This window comes from Oncorhynchus mykiss, chromosome 15, assembly GCF_013265735.2.
Source record: "Oncorhynchus mykiss isolate Arlee chromosome 15, USDA_OmykA_1.1, whole genome shotgun sequence".
Lineage (NCBI taxonomy): Eukaryota > Metazoa > Chordata > Actinopteri > Salmoniformes > Salmonidae > Oncorhynchus > Oncorhynchus mykiss.
This window is the reverse complement of record NC_048579.1, coordinates 72,125,036-72,151,618: the sequence shown is the minus strand read 5'-3', so window position 1 is coordinate 72,151,618 and position 26,583 is coordinate 72,125,036. Positions and strand designations below refer to the sequence as shown.

Genomic DNA, 26,583 nt, shown 5'->3' with positions numbered 1-26,583 from the left:
GGCGATTATTTTTCCCTGATGCGAATATTGGGTCGCAAATTGAGAACCACTGGTTTAAACGACTCCCATTAGCCACCTGTCCTATGGCTGGTGACGATGGCACGTGTGTCCTACTGTCGGCCTACCTTTTTTTTCTTCCAGAATTCGATCTCTGGAACAGATAAGTCCAAAATCACCAGTGATTCTCTCACAATATGTTCATCATATCCCCCAAACCCCTCCCCAAATTAAATATGGTACTGTACAAAACGTTCTTATTTTGGGGTCTGGATTCCCAGCCTATAGCAGTATCCTAACAGTCCGTGAAAACACCAAGCCTAGCCGACAGAGTGCTAATCTTTATCACCAAACATGACTAATTCATAGGGCAGATATAAAAGATCTACTGCTGCACAATTATTGTTTTATCCACAGCACACCATCATCCATCTATTATTTGTCATCTATTTTTTTTTAATCATCATCCATCTTTTTTCAATATTTTTTTCTTTCTTCCAATCATCCATCCATCTGTCTGCAGGTCCGGTTGCAGCCGCTCATTAGCCGGGGTCGCTGCAGCTGCGCGCTCCGTTCGTTCCTGAGCTCCTGCATTCTTCCTGCACCGGAGCGGTGGGTTGCGCGTGCGCGAGACGGCGGCAGCAAGAGCGCTGCTCGTTTGACAGCGGCTCGGGAAGAGGGAGCTGGTGCTAGAACCGGAGAACGGAGCAGAGGACCACAGGCTGTGAGGCTGCAGCAGGGAACGAGTCAGAGCACTGCCCGGAGACAGGAGACAAAAACCAACTCATCCTCTTCTATTCCTACAGCTGCGAGAAGAGAGAAAACCCTGTCCACGTTTGCTTTAACAGGTGAGATTTGTGGGCTCTTTTAATTAAAATTTTCTGCTGGTGGTTATGATTTTTTAATGCTGTTGTCTTGTGTAGGCTGTGCTGTGTATGTATGATGAAATCCTCGCTGCTTTGCTATGTGAATAATGCGTATTTGGTGCAGTGGATGGATGTGTCAAGTCCAAGAGAGGATGGGGTGGCGGTCCAGTTGTGGATTTCCCATAGACACCGATGATGTTGCTGATATTTATGTTGTTGGCGTCAGGTGTGAATATGGAGGCTCGACATTATGTCGGTGTTTTTAGAGACGAAAGGAACATCATTTGATCAAAGGACAACACAGGCAGCAATAAGCGACAATGTGATTCAGAGCGTCTCTAGGCTATGATAAAATACATTATTGTCGTTGTCTAGTTTGTGGTGGCTGCTTATCGTGTGATGATAATTATTATTTAATTTACCATATTAATTCATTTATTATGCTATATTCCATCCTTTGTGTGGAGAAAATATGTTTTGCCGGCCGGCATTATAGTTCAAGGGATTAGGCTATTGATGTCAACAGTCTATCAATGGCGTGGCCAGCTGTAAATTATATAATCGTGAATGAATTCCCTATTGGAAGCCTATCAATTAGGTAACAGTTTAGTGATGAGGCCTATATAGGCCTATGTGTCGTAAAGATGTGAGACATTTGAGAGGAGAAAGCGGGTGCAGCAACCACGTAGACCGACACAGACATTTCACGCTGCAGCAATTATTCTAGGCTAACCCTGTCTTTTATGCATGCGACCTATGAATGTGCTCTCTGCCCTTTGCATCGTGACACGCGGTAATCACCAATAACGATTAACGAGACGTTTATTCCCAGTAGTATAATAATACCGTTGTAGGCCTAGTCTGTGGTTGGTGTCATTTTATATAGGTCAAGGCCTGCTATACCGAGTAAAGCTGACGTGGGCTATAGATTCCCCCCAACTCCACATCATCACCATCTGTGAGGTTCAGAACGTCAGGGGGATCTCACAGGTAGAATCCCCTAAACTCGATTGACTCCAAACAGCAATTCAAATGCTTCACACACAGTATATGCTTGCGTCCCAAATGGCACTGGCCAAAAGTAGTGCACTATGTAGGGAATAGTGTCCCATTTGGGAGGCCACTGTTATGTTTCTACTGACTACAGTAAGCCACCGTTATGTTTCTACTGACTACAGTAGGCCACTGTTATGTTTCTACTGACTACAGTAGGCCACTGTTATGTTTCTACTGACTACAGTAAGCCACCGTTATGTTTCTACTGACTACAGTAGGCCACTGTTATGTTTCTACTGACTACAGTAGGCCACCGTTATGTTTCTACTGACTACAGTAGGCCACTGTTATGTTTCTACTGAATACAGTAGGCCACTGTTATGTTTCTACTGACTACAGTAGGCCACTGTTATGTTTCTACTGACTACAGTAAGCCACCGTTATGTTTCTACTGACTACAGTAGGCCACTGTTATGTTTCTACTGACTACAGTAGGCCACTGTTATGTTTCTACTGAATACAGTAGGCCACTTATGTTTCTACTGACTACAGTAGGCCACCGTTATGTTTCTACTGACTACAGTAGGCCACTGTTATGTTTCTACTGACTACAGTAGGCCTTATCAGATGGTCCCATGTAGAGCCATATTATGGTCCCATGTAGAGCCATATTATGGTCCCATTTAGAGCCATATTATGGTCCCTGTAGAGCCATATTATGGTCCCATGTAGAGCCATATTATGGTCCCATGTAGAGCCATATTATGGTCCCTGTAGAGCCATATTATGGTCCCATTTAGAGCCATATTATGGTCCCATTTAGAGCCATATTATGGTCCCATGTAGAGCCATATTATGGTCCCATTTAGAGCCATATTATGGTCCCTGTAGAGCCATATTATGGTCCCATGTAGAGCCATATTATGGTCCCATGTAGAGCCATATTATAGTCCCATTGTGAGGCTGATATTATTTCATGCTGATACTGTATATAGATCTTTGTTTGACATGTTGACAACAAGTCCTCCTTCCCAAATTATAATCTGGTAAAAAATGAAAAGTTAACCACGAGTCAATAATCCGTTGGTAAGGGCGATTGAACAGATGTTTTCAGATATTTCTGTAGTGACCAGGACAAGGATGAATTCTGTATATACCAGGGTGTGTTTGATTGGTGACATGTTGACAGATGTCCGGTGGCATTATTCTCTGGTGTGTGTGTGTGTGTGTGTGTGTGTGTGTGTGTGTGTGTGTGTGTGTGTGTGTGAGATCCTCTGATTCGTAGACCCCACATGGTGCTGATGATGATTCCATGGTTGTTGTGATATGCTACTTTGGGAAAAGCCTGAGAACTGGTGTAGTGGGAGGAAATAAATAGCTATTATGAATGTCACTGTGCTTGTCTGTGTGGGGTTTTATGAATGTCACTGTGTTTGTCTGTGTGGGGTTTGAAGGGGTTTTATGAATGTCACTGTGTTTGTCTGTGTGGGGTTTGAAGGGGTTTTATGAATGTCACTGTGTTTGTCTGTGTGAGGTTTGAAGGGGTTTTATGAATGTCACTGTGTTTGTCTGTGTGGGGTTTGAAGGGGTTTTTGAATGTCACTGTGTTTGTCTGTGTGAGGTTTGAAGGGGTTTTATGAATGTCACTGTGTTTGTCTGTGTGGGGTTTGAAGGGGTTTTATGAATGTCACTGTGTTTGTCTGTGTGAGGTTTGAAGGGGTTTTATGAATGCCACTGTGTTTGTCTGTGTGGGGTTTGAAGGGGTTTTATGAATGTCACTGTGTTTGTCTGTGTGGGGTTTGAAGGGGTTTTATGAATGTCACTGTGTTTGTCTGTGTGAGGTTTGAAGGGGTTTTATGAATGTCACTGTGTTTGTCTGTGTGAGGTTTGAAGGGGTTTTATGAATGTCACTGTGTTTGTCTGTGTGGGGTTTGAAGGGATTTTATGAATGTCACTGTGTTTGTCTGTGTGAGGTTTGAAGGGGTTTTATGAATGTCACTGTGTTTGTCTGTGTGGGGTTTGAAGGGATTTTATGAATGTCACTGTGTTTGTCTGTGTGAGGTTTGAAGGGGTTTTATGAATGTCACTGTGTTTGTCTGTGTGGGGTTTGAAGGGATTTTATGAATGTCACTGTGTTTGTCTGTGTGAGGTTTGAAGGGGTTTTATGAATGTCACTGCGTTTGTCTGTGTGGGGTTTGAAGGGGTTTTATGAATGTCACTGTGTTTGTCTGTGTGAGGTTTGAAGGGGTTTTATGAATGTCACTGTGTTTGTCTGTGTGAGGTTTGAAGGGGTTTTATGAATGTCACTGTGTTTGTCTGTGTGGGGTTTGAAGGGGTTTTATGAATGTCACTGTGTTTGTCTGTGTGAGATTTGAAAGGGTTTGCAGCATGTGAGCTGTTTCATGATGCTGTTTCCAAATGTTGTCCTTTGTGGTGTGGGTTACGACATCGGTCATACTTAGGGAGATGTGACCCTGAGACATGACCAGGGAAAACTCTGAGCCTGGGCTGTAGGATATAACCAGAGGTCAGAGTTGATCCTGGTTATCCATAACTCTACTTCCCAGCTTTGAACCCCAACCAGGACTAACGGTCAGCTCAACTAACTGTTATTGTGTAACACATTAACATAAGACAGAGCCTTTATATGGGATCTTGTTCCCGTCGTCCCCCTCAGTCAAGATTCAACATGTTCCCGTCGTCCCCCTCAGTCAAGATTCAACATGTTCCCATCTTCCCCCTCAGTCAAGATTCAACATGTTCCCATCATCCACCTCAGTCAAGATTCAACAACATGTTCCCATCTTCCCCCTCAGTCAAGATTCAACATGTTCCCATCTTCCCCCTCAGTCAAGATTCAACATGTTCCCATCTTCCCCCTCAGTCAAGATTCAACATGTTCCCATCATCCACCTCAGTCAAGATTTAACATGTTCTCATCTTCCCCCTCAGTCAAGATTCAACATGTTCCCATCTTCCCCCTCAGTCAAGATTCAACATGTTCCCATCATCCACCTCAGTCAAGATTCAACATGTTCTCATCTTCCCCCTCAGTCAAGATTCAACATGTTCCCATCTTCCCCCTCAGTCAAGATTCAACATGTTCCCATCTTCCCCCTCAGTCAAGATTCAACATGTTCCCATCATCCACCTCAGTCAAGATTCAACATGTTCCCATCGTCCCCCTCAGTCAAGATTCAACATGTTCCGATCTTCCACCTCAGTCAAGATTCAACATGTTCCCATCATCCAGCCACTGTCTGGGGGACACCCAGCCCTCAGCTCTCAGAATACAGCCACTGTCTGGGGGGCACCCAGCCCTCAGCTCTCAGCATACAGCCACTGTCTGGGGAGGACCCAGCCCTCAGCTCTCAGAATACAGACACTGTCTAGTGGACACCCAGCCCTCAGCTCTCAGAATACAGCCACTGTCTAGGGGGCACCCAGCCCTCAGCTCTCAGAATAAAGCCACTGTCTAGGGGGAACCCAGCCCTCAGCTCTCAGAATACAGCCACTGTCTAGGGGGCACCCAGCCCTCAGCTCTCAGAATACAGCCACTGTCTAGGGGGAACCCAGCCCTCAGCTCTCAGAATACAGCCACTGTCTAGGGGGAACCCAGCCCTCAGCTCTAAGAATACAGCCACTGTCTAGGGGGCACCCAGCACCCAGCCCTCAGCTCTCAGAATACAGCCACTGTCTAGGGGGCACCCAGCCCTCAGCTCTCAGAATACAGCCACTGTCTAGGAGGCACCCAGCCCTCAGCTCTCAGAATACAGCCACTGTCTAGGGGGAACCCAGCCCTCAGCTCTCAGAATACAGCCACTGTCTAAGGGGCACCCAGCCCTCAGCTCTCAGAATACAGCCACTGTCTAGGGGGCACCCAGCCCTCAGCTCTCAGAATACAGCCACTGTCTAGGGGGGACCCAGCACCCAGCCCTCAGCTCTTAGAATACAGCCACTGTCTAGGGGACACCCAGCCCTCAGCTCCCAGAATACAGCCACTGTCTAGGGGGCACCCAGCCCTCAGCTCTCAGAATACAGCCACTGTCTAGGGGGCACCCAGCCCTCAGCTCTCAGTATACAGCCACTGTCTGGGGTGCACCCAGCCCTCAGCTCTCAGTATACAGCCACTGTCTGGGGGGCACCCAGCCCTCAGCTCTCAGCATACAGCCACTGTCTAGGGGGCACCCAGCCCTCAGCTCTCAGTATACAGCCACTGTCTCGGGGGCACCCAGCCCTCAGCTCTCAGTATACAGCCACTGTCTGGGGTGCACCCAGCCCTCAGCTCTCAGTATACAGCCACTGTCTGGGGGGCACCCAGCCCTCAGCTCTCAGCATAGAGCTGCAATGGTTGTGCTTGTTGTTTTATCTGATCAGGAACCACATTAAATTAACATGACTGGTTAGAGATTGATGGATTGGAAAATGGGGGAAATTTCATACAGAAGATATCTAATGGTTCTGGTAAGTACGTGAGGTTGCCATAGTGACTACCTCGAACAGCTGTTGTTGTTTTCCTGCTGGTGAAATCCAGCTTGCTGTGTTTTTGGCTTTTTCATCAATGCATTAATAAGTCAGTCAGTCATTCAGTCAGTTATTAATGGTTAAAACCATGTAGAGCCCAATGACACTGCCAGGCCAGATGGACTAACAGCAGTGGTCATCTCTAGTCACCGACGCACTGCCCAGGTCCCATGGTCTTGTGGAGAAAGTTATGGTTTTGATGACCCAGTGAGGGTTAGTCTAACTACCACACACTCCAAATACAGAACAAAGAGAGTTGGCCTGGTACACCTCTGGCAGGAGGAGAGGAGAAGAGAAGAGAGGAGAGGAGAGACATGTTGACAGCACCAGCTGTGCCAGAGCTCTTCTGAAGCGTAACGCCGTGAACCATGAGGATAATGAAAGACGACATGGCATGTTCCACCTCTCCCTTCTCCCCCTTCTCCCCACCTCTCTCTTCTCCCTACCTCTCCCCCTCTCCCCACCTCTTCCCTATCCCCCCTCTCCCCACCTCTCCCCTCTCCCCCCTCTCCCCACCTCTCCCTCCCCCTCCTCTCCCTCCCCTCTCTCCACCTCTCCCCTCCCCCTCGCCCTTCTCCCCACCTCTCCCCACCTCTCCCTTCTCCCCACCTCTCCCCTCTCCCTCCCCTCTTTCCACCTCTCCCCTCTCCCTCCCCTCTCTCCACCTCTCCCCTCTCCCTCCCTTCTCCCCACCTCTCCCCTCTCCCTCCCCTCTCTCCACCTCTCCCCTCTCTCCCTCCCCTCTCTCCACCTCTCCCCTCTCCCTGCCATCTCCACTTCCCCCGTCTCTCCTTCCTCTAACTCCACCTCTCTCCCCTCTCCATCTCTCTCCTACTCTCTCCTCTCTCCATCTCTCTCTACCTCTCCTCTCTCCTCTCTCTATCTCTCTCTCTACCTCTCCCCTCCCCTCTCTCCCCTCTCCACCTCTCCCCTCTCCCTCCCCTCTCTCCACCTCTCCCTGCGATCTCCACTTCCCCCCTCTCTCCTTCCTCTAACTCCACCTCTCTCCCCTCTCCATCTCTCTCCTACTCTCTCCCCTCTCTTCCTCTCCAGCTCTATCCCTCGCCAGCTCTCATTCCTCTCCCATCTCTCCACCTCTCTCCCCTTTCTACGTCTCTCCACCTCTCCCCTACTCTCCCTCCCCCTCCACTCTCTGCCCTCTATGATGACTTAATGATAAAGACCCCTGCTGTGAGGCTTCTGTAGATGCATGCTGAATAGATATCTGCTCTCATCATCATTTATCCATTTTGATTGTGTTTGAAGATGAGGTGCTGAAATATCAACTTGGGCAGGTTATTTAAATAGTGGCTCAGTGAGAGATGGATAAAACCCCAGAGCAGCCTCTCAGATCCACCCCATTGCCATGGGCAACAGATGGGTGAGTGGGGAGGTCAAGGAGGAAACGGACCCAGAGTTATACTGGACTGGTAGTACAGTAGTTTTCAGTAGCTGTATTTCAGCAGAAATACACACACACACACACACACACACACACACACACACACACACACACACACACACACACACACACACACACACACACCCTTTGTTGTCTTGGCAGTTCAGACGTTTGTGCCATTTTTAATTGCTCAGTAAATGCCACTGGTGGCCTGTTTCCTGATTTGAGATGTAAGACCTGCTTATGTCCAGAGAGAGCGAATTAAAGCCAAAGCTCTTGTTGGGAAATCACCACATTCAATGGGGTCTGTGATTGGAGAGTTCAAAGGTCGCTGTTTAATAAAGATTTGGGGAGATCTACATTGACATTGAGTGAAATGTGGCAGTTTTTTTAGGAGGAAAATCGTTCCAAACTCTCTCTCCAACTGCCACGAGCCCCGGGCACCTAAGACGTGGATGGTGGATCTCTGATTCAGAGGGGTTGGGTGAAATGCAGAAGACACATTTCAGTTGAAGGCAGTCAGTTGTACAACTGACTAGGTCTCCCCCTTCCCCTTTCCTTTATAGTACAATGAAGGTTTATGGAAGACAATAATTGATCATCAGGACTTCACACAGTAAGGTGTTGCAACTTTTTATCCAATTTGAGTTTGTAAGGGAGAGGTTTACTGGTTACTGTTTAAAAAATATTTGGTAGGATTTAAATTGACGTTGACTGACAAAGTTGGTTTTTGGAGGCAAATCTGCAATCTCTTTCCATCTGTCATGAGCTAAGTGCAGACATGGTTTATAGATGGTTTATGAAAGATAATAATTAATAATCAGGGGTTTTGATTCATTTACAGTTGATCTTTGGCTTTAATTAGGTGGGGACATTTTTTTTATTTTTGACTTTGTGGCAGATGTTCTTTTCACTATGAACAAATAATATGCTAATGCCTTGTACATAGTATGGTGAGTTTAATGCCTTGTACATAGTATGGTGAGTTTAATGCCTTGTACATAGTATGGCGATCTTAATGCCTTGTACATAGTATGGCGATCTTAATGCCTTGTACATAGTATAGTGAGTTTAATGCCTTGTACATAGTATAGTGAGATTAATGCCTTGTACATAGTATGGTGATCTTAATGCCTTGTACATAGTATGGTGAGTTTAATGCCTTGTACATAGTATGGTGAGTTTAATGCCTTGTACATAGTATGGTGAGTTTAATGCCTTGTACATAGTATGGCGATCTTAATGCCTTGTACATAGTATGGTGATCTTAATGTCTTGTACATAGTATAGTGAGATTAATGCCTTGTACATAGTATGGTGAGTTTAATACCTTGTACATAGTATAATGAGTTTAATGCCTTGTACATAGTATGACGATCTTAATGCCTTGTACATAGTATGGTGAGTTTAATGCCTTGTACATAGTATGGTGAGTTTAATGCCTTGTACATAGTATGGTGATCTTAATGCCTTGTACATAGTATGGTGAGTTTAATGCCTTGTACATAGTATGGTGAGTTTAATGCCTTGTACATAGTATGGTGAGTTTAATGCCTTGTACATAGTATGGTGAGTTTAATGCCTTGTACATAGTATGGCGATCTTAATGCCTTGTACATAGTATGGTGAGTTTAATGCCTTGTACATAGTATGGTGATCTTAATGCCTTGTACATAGTATGGTGAGTTTAATGCCTTGTACATAGTATGGTGATCTTAATGCCTTGTACATAGTATGGTGAGTTTAATGCCTTGTACATAGTATAGTGAGTTTAATGCCTTGTACATAGTATGGTGATCTTAATGCCTTGTACATAGTATGGTGAGTTTAATGCCTTGTACATAGTATAGTGAGTTTAATGCCTTGTACATAGTATGGTGAGTTTAATGCCTTCTACATAGTATAGTGAGTTTAATGCCTTGTACATAGTATGGTGAGTTTAATGCCTTGTACATAGTATGGTGATCTTAATGCCTTGTACATAGTATGGTGAGTTTAATGCCTTGTACATAGTATGGTGAGTTTAATGCCTTGTACATAGTATGGTGATCTTAATGCCTTGTACATAGTATGGTGATCTTAATGCCTTGTACATAGTATGGTGATCTTAATGCCTTGTACATAGTATGGTGATGTTAATGCCTTGTACATAGTATGGTGAGTTTAATGCTTTGTACATAGTATGGTGAGTTTAATGCCTTGTACATAGTATGGTGAGTTTAATGCCTTGTACATAGTATGGTGAGTTTAATGCCTTGTACATAGTATGGTGTTCTTAATGCCTTGTACATAGTATGGTGTTCTTAATGCCTTGTACATAGTATGGTGAGTTTAATGCCTTGTACATAGTATGGTGTTCTTAATGCCTTGTACATAGTATGGTGATGTTAATTCCTTGTACAGGAGGCCTACAGAAGGTTCAAAATATTATCCCAAACAGTGAAATCTTTATCTCAGCTCTGAGATTTAGGTCAAAGTAACCATTCAACTAGGCCACATTCTCTCCTCACCCAAACAACCAATGGCTTTAAGACTTCCATGGTCACATGTTGAGAGTAGTTTAAATAAACCAACCAGACGTAAGCTCATAACAATGATTACTAAACACGTTTTCTGAGAGCATAATAGATTCTGTCAGTCTGTGACGGATTGTTCCCTCTGCCGTGTGTGTGTGTGTGTGTGTGTGTGTGTGTGTGTGTGTGTGTGTGTGTGTGTGTGTGTGTGTGTGTGTGTGTGTGTGTGTGTGTGTGTGTGTGTGTGTGTGTGTGTGTGTGTGTGTGTGTGAGTGTGTGTGTGTCTGTGTGTGTGTGTGTGTGTGTGTGTGTGTGTGTGCATCAAAGATCTATACTCAGCATTATGTGGGAGGGAAACTGAGATATTCCTTCCATGCCTGGCAGCTTTGTTTGTTTTCAATCACATTCACAACCCATATTTAATTTCATGAAGTGATTCATTTGACAGGGAAATCTAATTTAGGGCCCTTCGTGAGCGTGTACTGTATGGCTGATAGAATAATCTATAGAACACTACATCATAAGCCTTTCTGTCAGCGTGTATTCTCTCAGGCGTGTGTATATATACAGTATACGGTTTCTAGAACAATCTATAGAACATTACATCATAAGCCTTTTATATCAGCGTATACATTCCCTCGATTTTCACAAAGTTCTCCCATACTATCTATCTATAGACAAATACAACTTTTATGTTTGTTTTTTTAATCAGCATCCTCCTCAAGGTTTCTCCCATAGATCTGTCCTATCGCCAAGCTGTCAGAAGGGTGGTCAGTGCTTTGTACTGACTGGAGAAGTAGCATCACTATCTGAGTGGTGTGGGAAAATGAAGTCCAGTTCAATGGAGTCTGTATCCTATCACTAACCTCTCCTACCCGTCTGGGCCGACAGAGAGGCCCATTCTGTGGCTTCAGTGGAGGCTTTCGGGGGCTGAAACTAATACAGAATGTCTTTGTGGTGAAGATAAACGGTTCAGCAGCTGGCCTGTTCACAAATGAAGAGGCTGAACACTGAACAAGCGTACAGGCTCAATTTGGGGATGTAATTTATGAGCGCACGGGGTTTGTGGTTGTGGATGGAGGATGTGGCGGCCCACTGATAAACCAATTAGAGGAGACGGGTCTTTATGTCTATGGTCTGTCTGCCTTCCTCCTCAGAGAGGAAGAGGAAGTGGTGGTGGGAGGAAGCTGGTCCTGTGATGCTGGCTGTAATCTCTGCTAGTGGCACACACTCCCCATCTTTCACATTCCCCTCCCATCTCTGTTCACAAGGAACCATTTGGTCCTGGGGTGATTATATTTAACTTCTGCTTTTATTATGGATGTTACTGCATCATAAAGTATGGAAGACTAACCGTCCCCAATAGAGCATTAACCTCCCTCCCTCCCTCCCTCCCTCCCTCCCTCCCTCCCTCCCTCCCTCCCTCCCTCCCTCCCTCCCTCCCTCTCTCTCTCTCTCGCTGTCTCTCTATCTCTCTCCCCCTCCCTCCCTCCCTCCCTCCCATGACTCTGGTCCTAAGGGTAGCAGTATGTTTCATGTCCTTCAATTACCAGATCGGCCAGTGTGCCACAGATAAACACAAGATCCTAAATCCTTTGTATTGCAATATTTGTATCCTTTATATAATGAGGTTATGTCACCTGACCTGTAGTAGATGTGTCCTATAGATAATGAGGTTATGTCACCTGAACTGTAGTAGATGTGTCCTATAGATAATGAGGTTATGTCACCTGAACTGTGGTAGATGAGACATGAGACCAGTTACTCTACAGCACTGATGGTCCTTTACGATACATATAGGATCTTTAGGTCTATTTATTACAGTAGAGACAATGTTTGTGTTACTGTAGAGGTCAATTACTTGTCACTGCAGTGGTTATGCCACACCCCTCTGTGAGGTTGGTGGGTGTTGTTACTGTCAGGCTGGCCTGTTGTCGTCTCCACTGTGACTTGTGTTTAGCTGTGTACAGTATGTACTGTGTTTGCTGTGTGTGTGCGTGCTATGTTGGCTATATGCTGCCTGCTAGCTGTGTGTTTTAGTGGGCTGGACCTGGAAGGCCCGGCCTGATTAGATTAGATTTACAGCTCTCTCTGTCACTCTCAGAATCACTGCAGCCTGTGGTCAATCGATGATTCAATTTGAGCGAATGCCAATTTAATCCTCCTCTCAAACCACTAATAAAATCAGAAAAGATTTGATAACTTAATGGTTTAAACTTTGCGGATTATCTGTCGTTTAGCCTCAAAACAAGAGTTTTGTCTAAAGTGGAATAAAGTCATGGGATCTTTTTGTTCTTATTTCTACTGAGATTCTCCTGTTAGACGACTTAGTCTCCGAGACATGGGCTGGAAAGACTGAGGTCTGACTGGTATTAAAATATACATTCTTCTCTCTCTCTCAGGTGACAAAATGAATATTTTATACTATCACACGTTATCTTTTAAATGGACAATTCAATGTGATTAAAGCTTAATTACCCTCTCACACCCCTGGGAGGAGAATAATACCCCTAGCATGCTGTCTGTCTGTCTGTCTGTCTCTCACACCCCTGGGAGGAGAATAATACCCCTAGCATGCTGTCTGTCTGTCTGTCTGTCTGTCTGTCTGTCTGTCTGTCTGTCTGTCTGTCTCTCTCACTCTCTCTCTCTCTCTCTCTCTCTCTCTCTCTCTCTCACTCACACTCTCACACTCTCTCACCCCCCCATCTCTCTCTCTCTCTCTCTCTCTCTCTCTCTCTCTCTCTCTCTCTCTCTCTCTCTCTCTCTCTCTCTCTCTCACTCACACTCTCACACTCTCTCTCCCACTCCCCCCATCTCTCTCTCTCTCTAGAGAAAACTGATGACCTGTCTCTTTTTTAGGAGGCACAGCATTTTCCTGTCAGAGAGCCCTGCATTAGGGCCTAACAGGCTTTTTGCCTCTGGTCATAATGTCTGTCTCCATCCAGCTCTGTGCTGATAGCACTCTGTTTTATCACTGCATCAGATTGAAAGGGCAGGTCTGTCGTTAGATATGATGGCTCCTCTTCTCCACCATCTTCAACTACGCCTCAGTAATGGCATAGATTATTTAGAATTTCATGGAGCTGTTTCTCCAAGCCACTCTCCACTAAATCTACCATCTGTTTACTGTGGTTATGAGAGATATCCCTCTTAGAGATAATATACAAATGAGCTTGACTTTCATCAAACAACCTGCAGACACTGCCCTCTGTACCAGACACAGCCCTCTGTACCAGACACAGCCCTCTGTACCAGACACAGCCCTCTGTACCAGCCACAGCCCTCTGAACCAGACACAGCCCTCTATACCATACACAGCCCTCTGTACCAGACACAGCCCTCTGTACCAGACACAGCCCTCTGTACCAGACACAGCCCTCTGAACCAGACACAGCCCTCTGTACCAGACACAGCCCTCTGTACCAGACACAGCCCTCTGTACCAGACACAGCCCTCTGTACCAGACACAGCCCTCTGAACCAGACACAGCCCTCTGTACCAGACACAGCCCTCTGAACCAGACACAGCCCTCTGTACCAGACACAGCCCTCTGTACCAGACACAGCCCTCTGTACCAGACACAGCCCTCTGTACCAGACACAGCCCTCTGTACCAGACACAGCCCTCTGTACCAGACACAGCCCTCTGAACCAGACACAGCCCTCTGAACCAGACACAGCCCTCTGAACCAGACACAGCCATCTGAACCAGACACAGCCCTCTGAACCAGACACAGCCCTCTGAACCAGACACAGCCCTCTGAACCAGACACAGCCCTCTGTACCAGACACAGCCCTCTGTACCAGACACAGCCCTCTGAACCAGACACAGCCCTCTGTACCAGACACAGCCCTCTGAACCAGACACAGCCCTCTGTACCAGACACAGCCCTCTGTACCAGACACAGCCCTCTGTACCAGACACAGCCCTCTGTACCAGACACAGCCCTCTGTACCAGACACAGCCCTCTATACCAGACACAGCCCTCTGAACCAGACACAGCCCTCTGTACCAGACACAGCCCTCTGTACCAGACACAGCCCTCTGTACCAGACACAGCCCTCTGTACCAGACACAGCCCTCTGAACCAGACACAGCCCTCTGTACCAGACACAGCCCTCTGTACCAGACACAGCCCTCTGTACCAGACACAGCCCTCTGTACCAGACACAGCCCTCTGAACCAGACACAGCCCTCTGAACCAGACACAGCCCTCTGAACCAGACACAGCCCTCTGTACCAGACACAGCCCTCTGTACCAGACACAGCCCTCTATACCAGACACAGCCCTCTGAACCAGACACAGCCCTCTGTACCAGTCACAGATAAACCTCATAAGATATTATCATCAACCTGATAAGAACTAATAATAACTGTGGTGTATTATACTGTATGTATCAACCTGATAAGAACTAATAATAACTGTGATGTATTATACTGTATGTATCAACCTGATAAGAACTAAAAATAACTGTGGTGTTAGTATTATACTGTATATATCAACCTGATAAGAACTAATAATAACTGTGGTGTTAGTATTATACTGTATGTATCAACCTGATAAAAACTAATAATAACTGTGATGTATTATACTGTATGTATCAACCTGATAAGAACTAATAATAACTGTGATGTATTATACTGTATGTATCAACCTGATAAGAACTAATAATAACTGTGGTGTATAATACTGTATGTATCAACCTGATAAGAACTAATAATAACTGTGATGTATTATACTGTATGTATCAACCTGATAAGAACTAATAATAACTGTGGTGTATAATACTGTATGTATCAACCTGATAAGAACTAATAATAACTGTGATGTATTATACTGTATGTATCAACCTGATAAGAACTAATAATAACTGTGATGTATAATACTGTATGTATCAACCTGATAAGAACTAATAATAACTGTGGTGTATAATACTGTATGTATCAACCTGATAAGAACTAATAATAACTGTGGTGTATTATACTGTATATATCAACCTGATAAGAACTAATAATAACTGTGATGTATTATACTGTATGTATCAACCTGATAAGAACTAATAATAACTGTGGTGTATTATACTGTATATATCAACCTGATAAGAACTAATAATAACTGTGATGTATTATACTGTATGTATCAACCTGATAAGAACTAATAATAACTGTGATGTATTATATTGTATGTATCAACCTGATGAGAACTAATAATAACTGTGGTGTATTATACTGTATGTATCAACCTGATAAGAACTAATAATAACTGTGATGTATTATACTGTATGTATCAACCTGATAAGAACTAATAATAACTGTGGTGTATTATACTGTATGTATCAACCTGATAAGAACTAATAATAACTGTGGTGTATTATACTGTATATATCAACCTGATAAGAACTAATAATAACTGTGATGTATTATACTGTATGTATCAACCTGATAAGAACTAATAATAACTGTGATGTATTATATTGTATGTATCAACCTGATGAGAACTAATAATAACTGTGGTGTATTATACTGTATGTATCAACCTGATAAGAACTAATAATAACTGTGATGTATTATACTGTATGTATCAACCTGATAAGAACTAATAATAACTGTGGTGTATTATACTGTATGTATCAACCTGATAAGAACTAATAATAACTGTGATGTATTATACTGTATGTATCAACCTGATAAGAACTAATAATAACTGTGATGTATTATACTGTATGTATCAACCTGATAAGAACTAATAATAACTGTGGTGTAAGTATTATACTGTATGTATCAACCTGATAAGAACTAATAATAACTGTGATGTATTATACTGTATGTATCAACCTGATAAGAACTAATAATAACTGTGGTGTATTACACTGTATGTATCAACCTGATAAGAACTAATAATAACTTAGGTGTATTATACTGTATGTATCAACCTGATAAGAACTAATAATAACTGTGGTGTATTATACTGTATGTATCAACCTGATAAGAACTAATAATAACTGTGGTGTATTATACTGTATGTATCAACCTGATAAGAACTAACAATAACTGTGATGTATTATACTGTATGTATCAACCTGATAAGAACTAATAATAACTGTGATGTATTATACTGTATGTATCAACCTGATAAGAACTAATAATAACTGTGATGTATTATACTGTATGTATCAACCTGATAAGAACTAATAATAACTGTGATGTATTATACTGTATGTATCAACCTGATAAGAACTAATAATAACTGTGGTGTATAATACTGTATGTATCAACCTGATAAGAACTAATAATAACTGTGGTGTATTATACTGTATGTATCAACCTGATAAGAACTAATAATAACTGTGGTGTATTATACTGTATGTATCAACCTGATAAGAACTAATAATAACTGTGATGTATTATACTGTATGTATCAACCTGATAAGAACTAATAATAACTGTGATGTATTATACTGTATGTATCAACCTGATAAGAACTAATAATAACTGTGATGTATTATACTGTATGTATCAACCTGATAAGAACTAATAATAACTGTGATGTATTATACTGTATGTATCAACCTGATAAGAACTAATAATAACTGTGATGTATTATACTGTATGTATCAACCTGATAAGAACTAATAATAACTGTGGTGTTAGTATTATACTGTATGTATCAACCTGATAAGAACTAATAATAACTGTGGTGTTATTAATATACTGTATGTATCAACCTAATAATAACTAATAATAACTGTGATGTATTATACTGTATGTATCAACCTGATAAGAACTAATAATAACTGTGATGTATTATACTGTATGTATCAACCTGATAAGAACTAATAATAACTGTGATGTATTATACTGTATGTATCAACCTGATAAGAACTAATAATAACTGTGATGTATAATACTGTATGTATCAACCTGATAAGAACTAATAATAACTGTGATGTATTATACTGTATGTATCAACCTGATAAGAACTAATAATAACTGTGGTGTATTATACTGTATGTATCAACCTGATAAGAACTAATAATAACTGTGATGTATTATACTGTATGTATCAACCTGATAAGAACTAATAATAACTGTGGTGTATTATACTGTATGTATCAACCTGATAAGAACTAATAATAACTGAGGTGTATTATACTGTATGTATCAACCTGATAAGAACTAATAATAACTGTGGTGTATTATACTGTATGTATCAACCTGATAAGAACTAATAATAACTGTGGTGTTATTATTATACTGTATGTATCAACCTGATAAGAACTAATAATAACTGTGATGTATTATATTGTATGTATCAACCTGATAAGAACTAATAATAACTGTGGTGTATTATACTGTATGTATCAACCTGATAAGAACTAATAATAACTGTGATGTATTATACTGTATGTATCAACCTGATAAGAACTAATAATAACTGTGATGTATTATACTGTATGTATCAACCTGATAAGAACTAATAATAACTGTGATGTATTATACTGTATGTATCAACCTGATAAGAACTAATAATAACTGTGGTGTATAATACTGTATGTATCAACCTGATAAGAACTAATAATAACTGTGGTGTATTATACTGTATGTATCAACCTGATAAGAACTAATAATAACTGTGGTGTATTATACTGTATGTATCAACCTGATAAGAACTAATAATAACTGTGATGTATTATACTGTATGTATCAACCTGATAAGAACTAATAATAACTGTGATGTATTATACTGTATGTATCAACCTGATAAGAACTAATAATAACTGTGATGTATTATACTGTATGTATCAACCTGATAAGAACTAATAATAACTGTGATGTATTATACTGTATGTATCAACCTGATAAGAACTAATAATAACTGTGATGTATTATACTGTATGTATCAACCTGATAAGAACTAATAATAACTGTGGTGTTAGTATTATACTGTATGTATCAACCTGATAAGAACTAATAATAACTGTGGTGTTATTATTATACTGTATGTATCAACCTGATAATAACTAATAATAACTGTGATGTATTATACTGTATGTATCAACCTGATAAGAACTAATAATAACTGTGATGTATTATACTGTATGTATCAACCTGATAAGAACTAATAATAACTGTGGTGTATTATACTGTATGTATCAACCTGATAAGAACTAATAATAACTGTGATGTATTATACTGTATGTATCAACCTGATAAGAACTAATAATAACTGTGATGTATTATACTGTATGTATCAACCTGATAAGAACTAATAATAACTGTGATGTATTATACTGTATGTATCAACCTGATAAGAACTAATAATAACTGTGGTGTATAATACTGTATGTATCAACCTGATAAGAACTAATAATAACTGTGATGTATTATACTGTATGTATCAACCTGATAAGAACTAATAATAACTGTGGTGTATTATACTGTATGTATCAACCTGATAAGAACTAATAATAACTGTGATGTATTATACTGTATGTATCAACCTGATAAGAACTAATAATAACTGTGGTGTATTATACTGTATGTATCAACCTGATAAGAACTAATAATAACTGAGGTGTATTATACTGTATGTATCAACCTGATAAGAACTAATAATAACTGTGGTGTATTATACTGTATGTATCAACCTGATAAGAACTAATAATAACTGTGGTGTTATTATTATACTGTATGTATCAACCTGATAATAACTAATAATAACTGTGATGTATTATATTGTATGTATCAACCTGATAAGAACTAATAATAACTGTGGTGTATTATACTGTATGTATCAACCTGATAAGAACTAATAATAACTGTGATGTATTATACTGTATGTATCAACCTGATAAGAACTAATAATAACTGTGATGTATTATACTGTATGTATCAACCTGATAAGAACTAATAATAACTGTGGTGTTAGTATTATACTGTATGTATCAACCTGATAAGAACTAATAATAACTGTGATGTATTATACTGTATGTATCAACCTGATAAGAACTAATAATAACTGTGGTGTATAATACTGTATGTATCAACCTGATAAGAACTAATAATAACTGTGATGTATTATACTGTATGTATCAACCTGATAAGAACTAATAATAACTGTGGTGTATTATACTGTATGTATCAACCTGATAAGAACTAATAATAACTGTGGTGTATTATACTGTATGTATCAACCTGATAAGAACTAATAATAACTGTGATGTATTATACTGTATGTATCAACCTGATAAGAACTAATAATAACTGTGGTGTATTATACTGTATGTATCAACCTGATAAGAACTAATAATAACTGAGGTGTATTATACTGTATGTATCAACCTGATAAGAACTAATAATAACTGTGGTGTATTATACTGTATGTATCAACCTGATAAGAACTAATAATAACTGTGGTGTTATTATTATACTGTATGTATCAACCTGATAAGAACTAATAATAACTGTGATGTATTATACTGTATGTATCAACCTGATAAGAACTAATAATAACTGTGGTGTATAATACTGTATGTATCAACCTGATAAGAACTAATAATAACTGTGATGTATTATACTGTATGTATCAACCTGATAAGAACTAATAATAACTGTGGTGTATTATACTGTATGTATCAACCTGATAAGAACTAATAATAACTGTGATGTATTATACTGTATGTATCAACCTGATAAGAACTAATAATAACTGTGGTGTATTATACTGTATGTATCAACCTGATAAGAACTAATAATAACTGAGGTGTATTATACTGTATGTATCAACCTGATAAGAACTAATAATAACTGTGGTGTATTATACTGTATGTATCAACCTGATAAGAACTAATAATAACTGTGGTGTTATTATTATACTGTATGTATCAACCTGATAATAACTAATAATAACTGTGATGTATTATATTGTATGTATCAACCTGATAAGAACTAATAATAACTGTGGTGTATTATACTGTATGTATCAACCTGATAAGAACTAATAATAACTGTGATGTATTATACTGTATGTATCAACCTGATAAGAACTAATAATAACTGTGATGTATTATACTGTATGTATCAACCTGATAAGAACTAATAATAACTGTGGTGTTAGTATTATACTGTATGTATCAACCTGATAAGAACTAATAATAACTGTGATGTATTATACTGTATGTATCAACCTGATAATAACTAATAATAACTGTGATGTATTATACTGTATGTATCAACCTGATAAGAACTAATAATACCTGTGATGTATTATACTGTATGTATCAACCTGATAAGAACTAATAATAACTGTGATGTATTATACTGTATGTATCAACCTGATAAGAACTAATAATAACTGTGATGTATTATACTGTATGTATCAACCTGATAATAACTAATAATAACTGTGATGTATTATACTGTATGTATCAACCTGATAAGAACTAATAATAACTGTGATGTATTATACTGTATGTATCAACCTGATAAGAACTAATAATAACTGTGATGTATTATACTGTATGTATCAACCTGATAAGAACTAATAATAACTGTGATGTATTATACTGTATGTATCAACCTGATAAGAACTAATAATAACTGTGGTGTTAGTATTATACTGTATGTATCAACCTGATAAGAACTAATAATAACTGTGGTGTTATTATTATACTGTATGTATCAACCTGATAATAACTAATAATAACTGTGATGTATTATACTGTATGTATCAACCTGATAAGAACTAATAATAACTGTGATGTATTATACTGTATGTATCAACCTGATAAGAACTAATAATAACTGTGATGTATTATACTGTATGTATCAACCTGATAAGAACTAATAATAACTGTGATGTATAATACTGTATGTATCAACCTGATAAGAACTAATAATAACTGTGATGTATTATACTGTATGTATCAACCTGATAAGAACTAATAATAACTGTGGTGTATTATACTGTATGTATCAACCTGATAAGAACTAATAATAACTGTGATGTATTATACTGTATGTATCAACCTGATAAGAACTAATAATAACTGTGGTGTATTATACTGTATGTATCAACCTGATAAGAACTAATAATAACTGAGGTGTATTATACTGTATGTATCAACCTGATAAGAACTAATAATAACTGTGGTGTATTATACTGTATGTATCAACCTGATAAGAACTAATAATAACTGTGGTGTTATTATTATACTGTATGTATCAACCTGATAAGAACTAATAATAACTGTGATGTATTATATTGTATGTATCAACCTGATAAGAACTAATAATAACTGTGGTGTATTATACTGTATGTATCAACCTGATAAGAACTAATAATAACTGTGATGTATTATACTGTATGTATCAACCTGATAAGAACTAATAATAACTGTGATGTATTATACTGTATGTATCAACCTGATAAGAACTAATAATAACTGTGATGTATTATACTGTATGTATCAACCTGATAAGAACTAATAATAACTGTGGTGTATAATACTGTATGTATCAACCTGATAAGAACTAATAATAACTGTGGTGTATTATACTGTATGTATCAACCTGATAAGAACTAATAATAACTGTGGTGTATTATACTGTATGTATCAACCTGATAAGAACTAATAATAACTGTGATGTATTATACTGTATGTATCAACCTGATAAGAACTAATAATAACTGTGATGTATTATACTGTATGTATCAACCTGATAAGAACTAATAATAACTGTGATGTATTATACTGTATGTATCAACCTGATAAGAACTAATAATAACTGTGATGTATTATACTGTATGTATCAACCTGATAAGAACTAATAATAACTGTGATGTATTATACTGTATGTATCAACCTGATAAGAACTAATAATAACTGTGGTGTTAGTATTATACTGTATGTATCAACCTGATAAGAACTAATAATAACTGTGGTGTTATTATTATACTGTATGTATCAACCTGATAATAACTAATAATAACTGTGATGTATTATACTGTATGTATCAACCTGATAAGAACTAATAATAACTGTGATGTATTATACTGTATGTATCAACCTGATAAGAACTAATAATAACTGTGGTGTATTATACTGTATGTATCAACCTGATAAGAACTAATAATAACTGTGATGTATTATACTGTATGTATCAACCTGATAAGAACTAATAATAACTGTGATGTATTATACTGTATGTATCAACCTGATAAGAACTAATAATAACTGTGATGTATTATACTGTATGTATCAACCTGATAAGAACTAATAATAACTGTGGTGTATAATACTGTATGTATCAACCTGATAAGAACTAATAATAACTGTGATGTATTATACTGTATGTATCAACCTGATAAGAACTAATAATAACTGTGGTGTATTATACTGTATGTATCAACCTGATAAGAACTAATAATAACTGTGATGTATTATACTGTATGTATCAACCTGATAAGAACTAATAATAACTGTGGTGTATTATACTGTATGTATCAACCTGATAAGAACTAATAATAACTGAGGTGTATTATACTGTATGTATCAACCTGATAAGAACTAATAATAACTGTGGTGTATTATACTGTATGTATCAACCTGATAAGAACTAATAATAACTGTGGTGTTATTATTATACTGTATGTATCAACCTGATAATAACTAATAATAACTGTGATGTATTATATTGTATGTATCAACCTGATAAGAACTAATAATAACTGTGGTGTATTATACTGTATGTATCAACCTGATAAGAACTAATAATAACTGTGATGTATTATACTGTATGTATCAACCTGATAAGAACTAATAATAACTGTGATGTATTATACTGTATGTATCAACCTGATAAGAACTAATAATAACTGTGGTGTTAGTATTATACTGTATGTATCAACCTGATAAGAACTAATAATAACTGTGATGTATTATACTGTATGTATCAACCTGATAAGAACTAATAATAACTGTGATGTATTATACTGTATGTATCAACCTGATAAGAACTAATAATAACTGTGATGTATTATACTGTATGTATCAACCTGATAAGAACTAATAATAACTGTGGTGTATAATACTGTATGTATCAACCTGATAAGAACTAATAATAACTGTGGTGTTATTATTATACTGTATGTATCAACCTGATAAGAACTAATAATAACTGTGATGTATTATACTGTATGTATCAACCTGATAAGAACTAATAATAACTGTGGTGTATAATACTGTATGTATCAACCTGATAAGAACTAATAATAACTGTGATGTATTATACTGTATGTATCAACCTGATAAGAACTAATAATAACTGTGGTGTATTATACTGTATGTATCAACCTGATAAGAACTAATAATAACTGTGATGTATTATACTGTATGTATCAACCTGATAAGAACTAATAATAACTGTGGTGTATTATACTGTATGTATCAACCTGATAAGAACTAATAATAACTGAGGTGTATTATACTGTATGTATCAACCTGATAAGAACTAATAATAACTGTGGTGTATTATACTGTATGTATCAACCTGATAAGAACTAATAATAACTGTGGTGTTATTATTATACTGTATGTATCAACCTGATAAGAACTAATAATAACTGTGATGTATTATACTGTATGTATCAACCTGATAAGAACTAATAATAACTGTGGTGTATAATACTGTATGTATCAACCTGATAAGAACTAATAATAACTGTGATGTATTATACTGTATGTATCAACCTGATAAGAACTAATAATAACTGTGGTGTATTATACTGTATGTATCAACCTGATAAGAACTAATAATAACTGTGATGTATTATACTGTATGTATCAACCTGATAAGAACTAATAATAACTGTGGTGTATTATACTGTATGTATCAACCTGATAAGAACTAATAATAACTGAGGTGTATTATACTGTATGTATCAACCTGATAAGAACTAATAATAACTGTGGTGTATTATACTGTATGTATCAACCTGATAAGAACTAATAATAACTGTGGTGTTATTATTATACTGTATGTATCAACCTGATAATAACTAATAATAACTGTGATGTATTATATTGTATGTATCAACCTGATAAGAACTAATAATAACTGTGGTGTATTATACTGTATGTATCAACCTGATAAGAACTAATAATAACTGTGATGTATTATACTGTATGTATCAACCTGATAAGAACTAATAATAACTGTGATGTATTGTACTGTATGTATCAACCTGATAAGAACTAATAATAACTGTGGTGTTAGTATTATACTGTATGTATCAACCTGATAAGAACTAATAATAACTGTGATGTATTATACTGTATGTATCAACCTGATAAGAACTAATAATAACTGTGATGTATTATACTGTATGTATCAACCTGATAAGAACTAATAATAACTGTGATGTATTATACTGTATGTATCAACCTGATAAGAACTAATAATAACTGTGGTGTATAATACTGTATGTATCAACCTGATAAGAATGTTGACAAACAGGTCACATCTTTCAGTAGCCAATGAGCTGCATTGTGACGATGTGATGCGTTCAACCATTTAGAATGTCATTTATAAGTGAAGGCGACTCTTTCATTATGGATGTTTTTGACATGTTTTGTTACCATTATACTCTCTGTAGTTGATAATGTGTCATGGTTGCAGAATTTCCTTCCTCATACCGCTGTGTGAGATGGAGAATCAGATTATAAAAGCTAATTGCTTATCTGAATTTATTTGGCATAATTATTCCCCTTAACTTAGAACTATTTGTCTCATCCCATTGTCTTCCAATATCCCAATTAAATTGTGAATTTTAACACTTTGCAGCTCTTCCCAGATAATTACCTTTTTTAATGACTTGGACCGCGACCAACAGAAAGCTTTATTTTGGGAGAGATGCACTCCGTTCCAAATGGTACCCTATTATCTACACTATGGAGTGCATTACTCTTGAACAGGGTCCCTAGGGATCTGGTCTAAAGTAGTGCACTATATAGGGAATAGGGCTCTGGTCTAAAGTAGTGCACTATATAGGGAATAGGGCTCTGGTCTAAAGTAGTGCACTATATAGGGAATAGGGGTCTGGTCTAAAGTAGTGCACTATATAGGGAATAGGGCTCTGGTCTAAAGTAGTGCACTATATAGGGAATAGGGTTCCATTTGGAACACCCAGCCAGACAGACAAATGTATTATGGATGAATGTCTGACATGCTTTTCTATCTGAATGAAAGAGATGCCAGAGGAGGAATAACACACTCAGGATTCAGTCTGCTAGTCTGATGCTCAGCTGGGCTGGTTGAACGGAACATTCATCATGTTTATTGCAGATGTCTGTTAGCTTTGATAGGCCTTCTAAATAAGACAGAGAATCTTTACAAAACTGTGTCAGTTCTAACTCAATCACGCTCTATTCTTCACAGTTCTGTTTCCTGTTTCCTCATTCAGAATGTTGTTTGGTCCAGGTCTAGTACTGTTGGGGGTACTGGAGGACTGGAGCTGGGAAACACTGCTGTAGAGTACTGTTGGTGGTACTGGAGCTGGGAAACACTGCTGTAGAGTACTGTTGGTGGTACTGGAGGAGGGAAACACTGCTGTAGAGAACTGTTGGTGGTACTGGAGGAGGGAAACACTGCTGTAGAGAACTGTTGGTGGTACTGGAGGAGGGAAACACTGCAGTAGAGTACTGTTGGGGGTACTGGAGGAGGGAAACACTGCTGTAAAGTACTGTTGGTGGTACTGGAGGAGGGAAACACTGCAGTAGAGTACTGTTGGTGGTACTGGAGGAGGGAAACACTGCTGTAGAGTACTGTTGGTGTACTGGAGGACTGGAGCTGGGAAACACTGCTGTAGAGTACTGTTGGTGGTACTGGAGGAGGGAAACACTGCTGTAGAGTACTGTTGGGGGTACTGGAGGAGGGATACACTGCTGTAGAGTACTGTTGGGGTACTGGAGGACTGGAGCTGGGAAACACTGCTGTAGAGAACTGTTGGGGTACTGGAGGACTGGAGGAGGGAAACACTGGGCTATGCTATGTTCGTATGGTTGTGTGCTGGATGTATTCTTTGCTGTGCACCGTGTCGTGGTGCTGGTGCCCAGTATTTTCCCAGGCTTGCAGAGACAGATCTGGTATTTACCCTCAGCCCACTCTCTCTCCTCCTCTCTCTCCTCCTCTCCCTCCACTCTGATCTCTTAGTCACAAAGCCTACTTAACCCTTACCCAGCTCTCTGTAAACACTTTGCAACACACTGCCTGCCTGTCTACCCAC

General features: G+C 38.8%; 1 protein-coding gene across 13 annotated transcripts in view; it reads left to right on the top strand.

The window, feature by feature from the left end:
• The first annotated feature begins 622 nt into the window (after nt 1-622).
• LOC110500989 (neuronal cell adhesion molecule) overlaps nt 623-26,583 on the top strand; it is a 128,180-nt gene continuing 102,219 nt past the window's right edge. For 4 of the 13 annotated variants that reach the window (XM_036945242.1, XM_036945240.1, XM_036945247.1 and 1 more), the window contains exon 1: nt 630-845. The gene's annotated coding sequence lies outside the window, so the exon portion shown is untranslated. Of the gene's footprint in view, nt 846-8,301; nt 8,407-26,583 lie in introns of those variants that run through there. The other 9 variants (XM_036945249.1, XM_036945248.1, XM_036945243.1 and 6 more) reach the window with 6 other exon arrangements.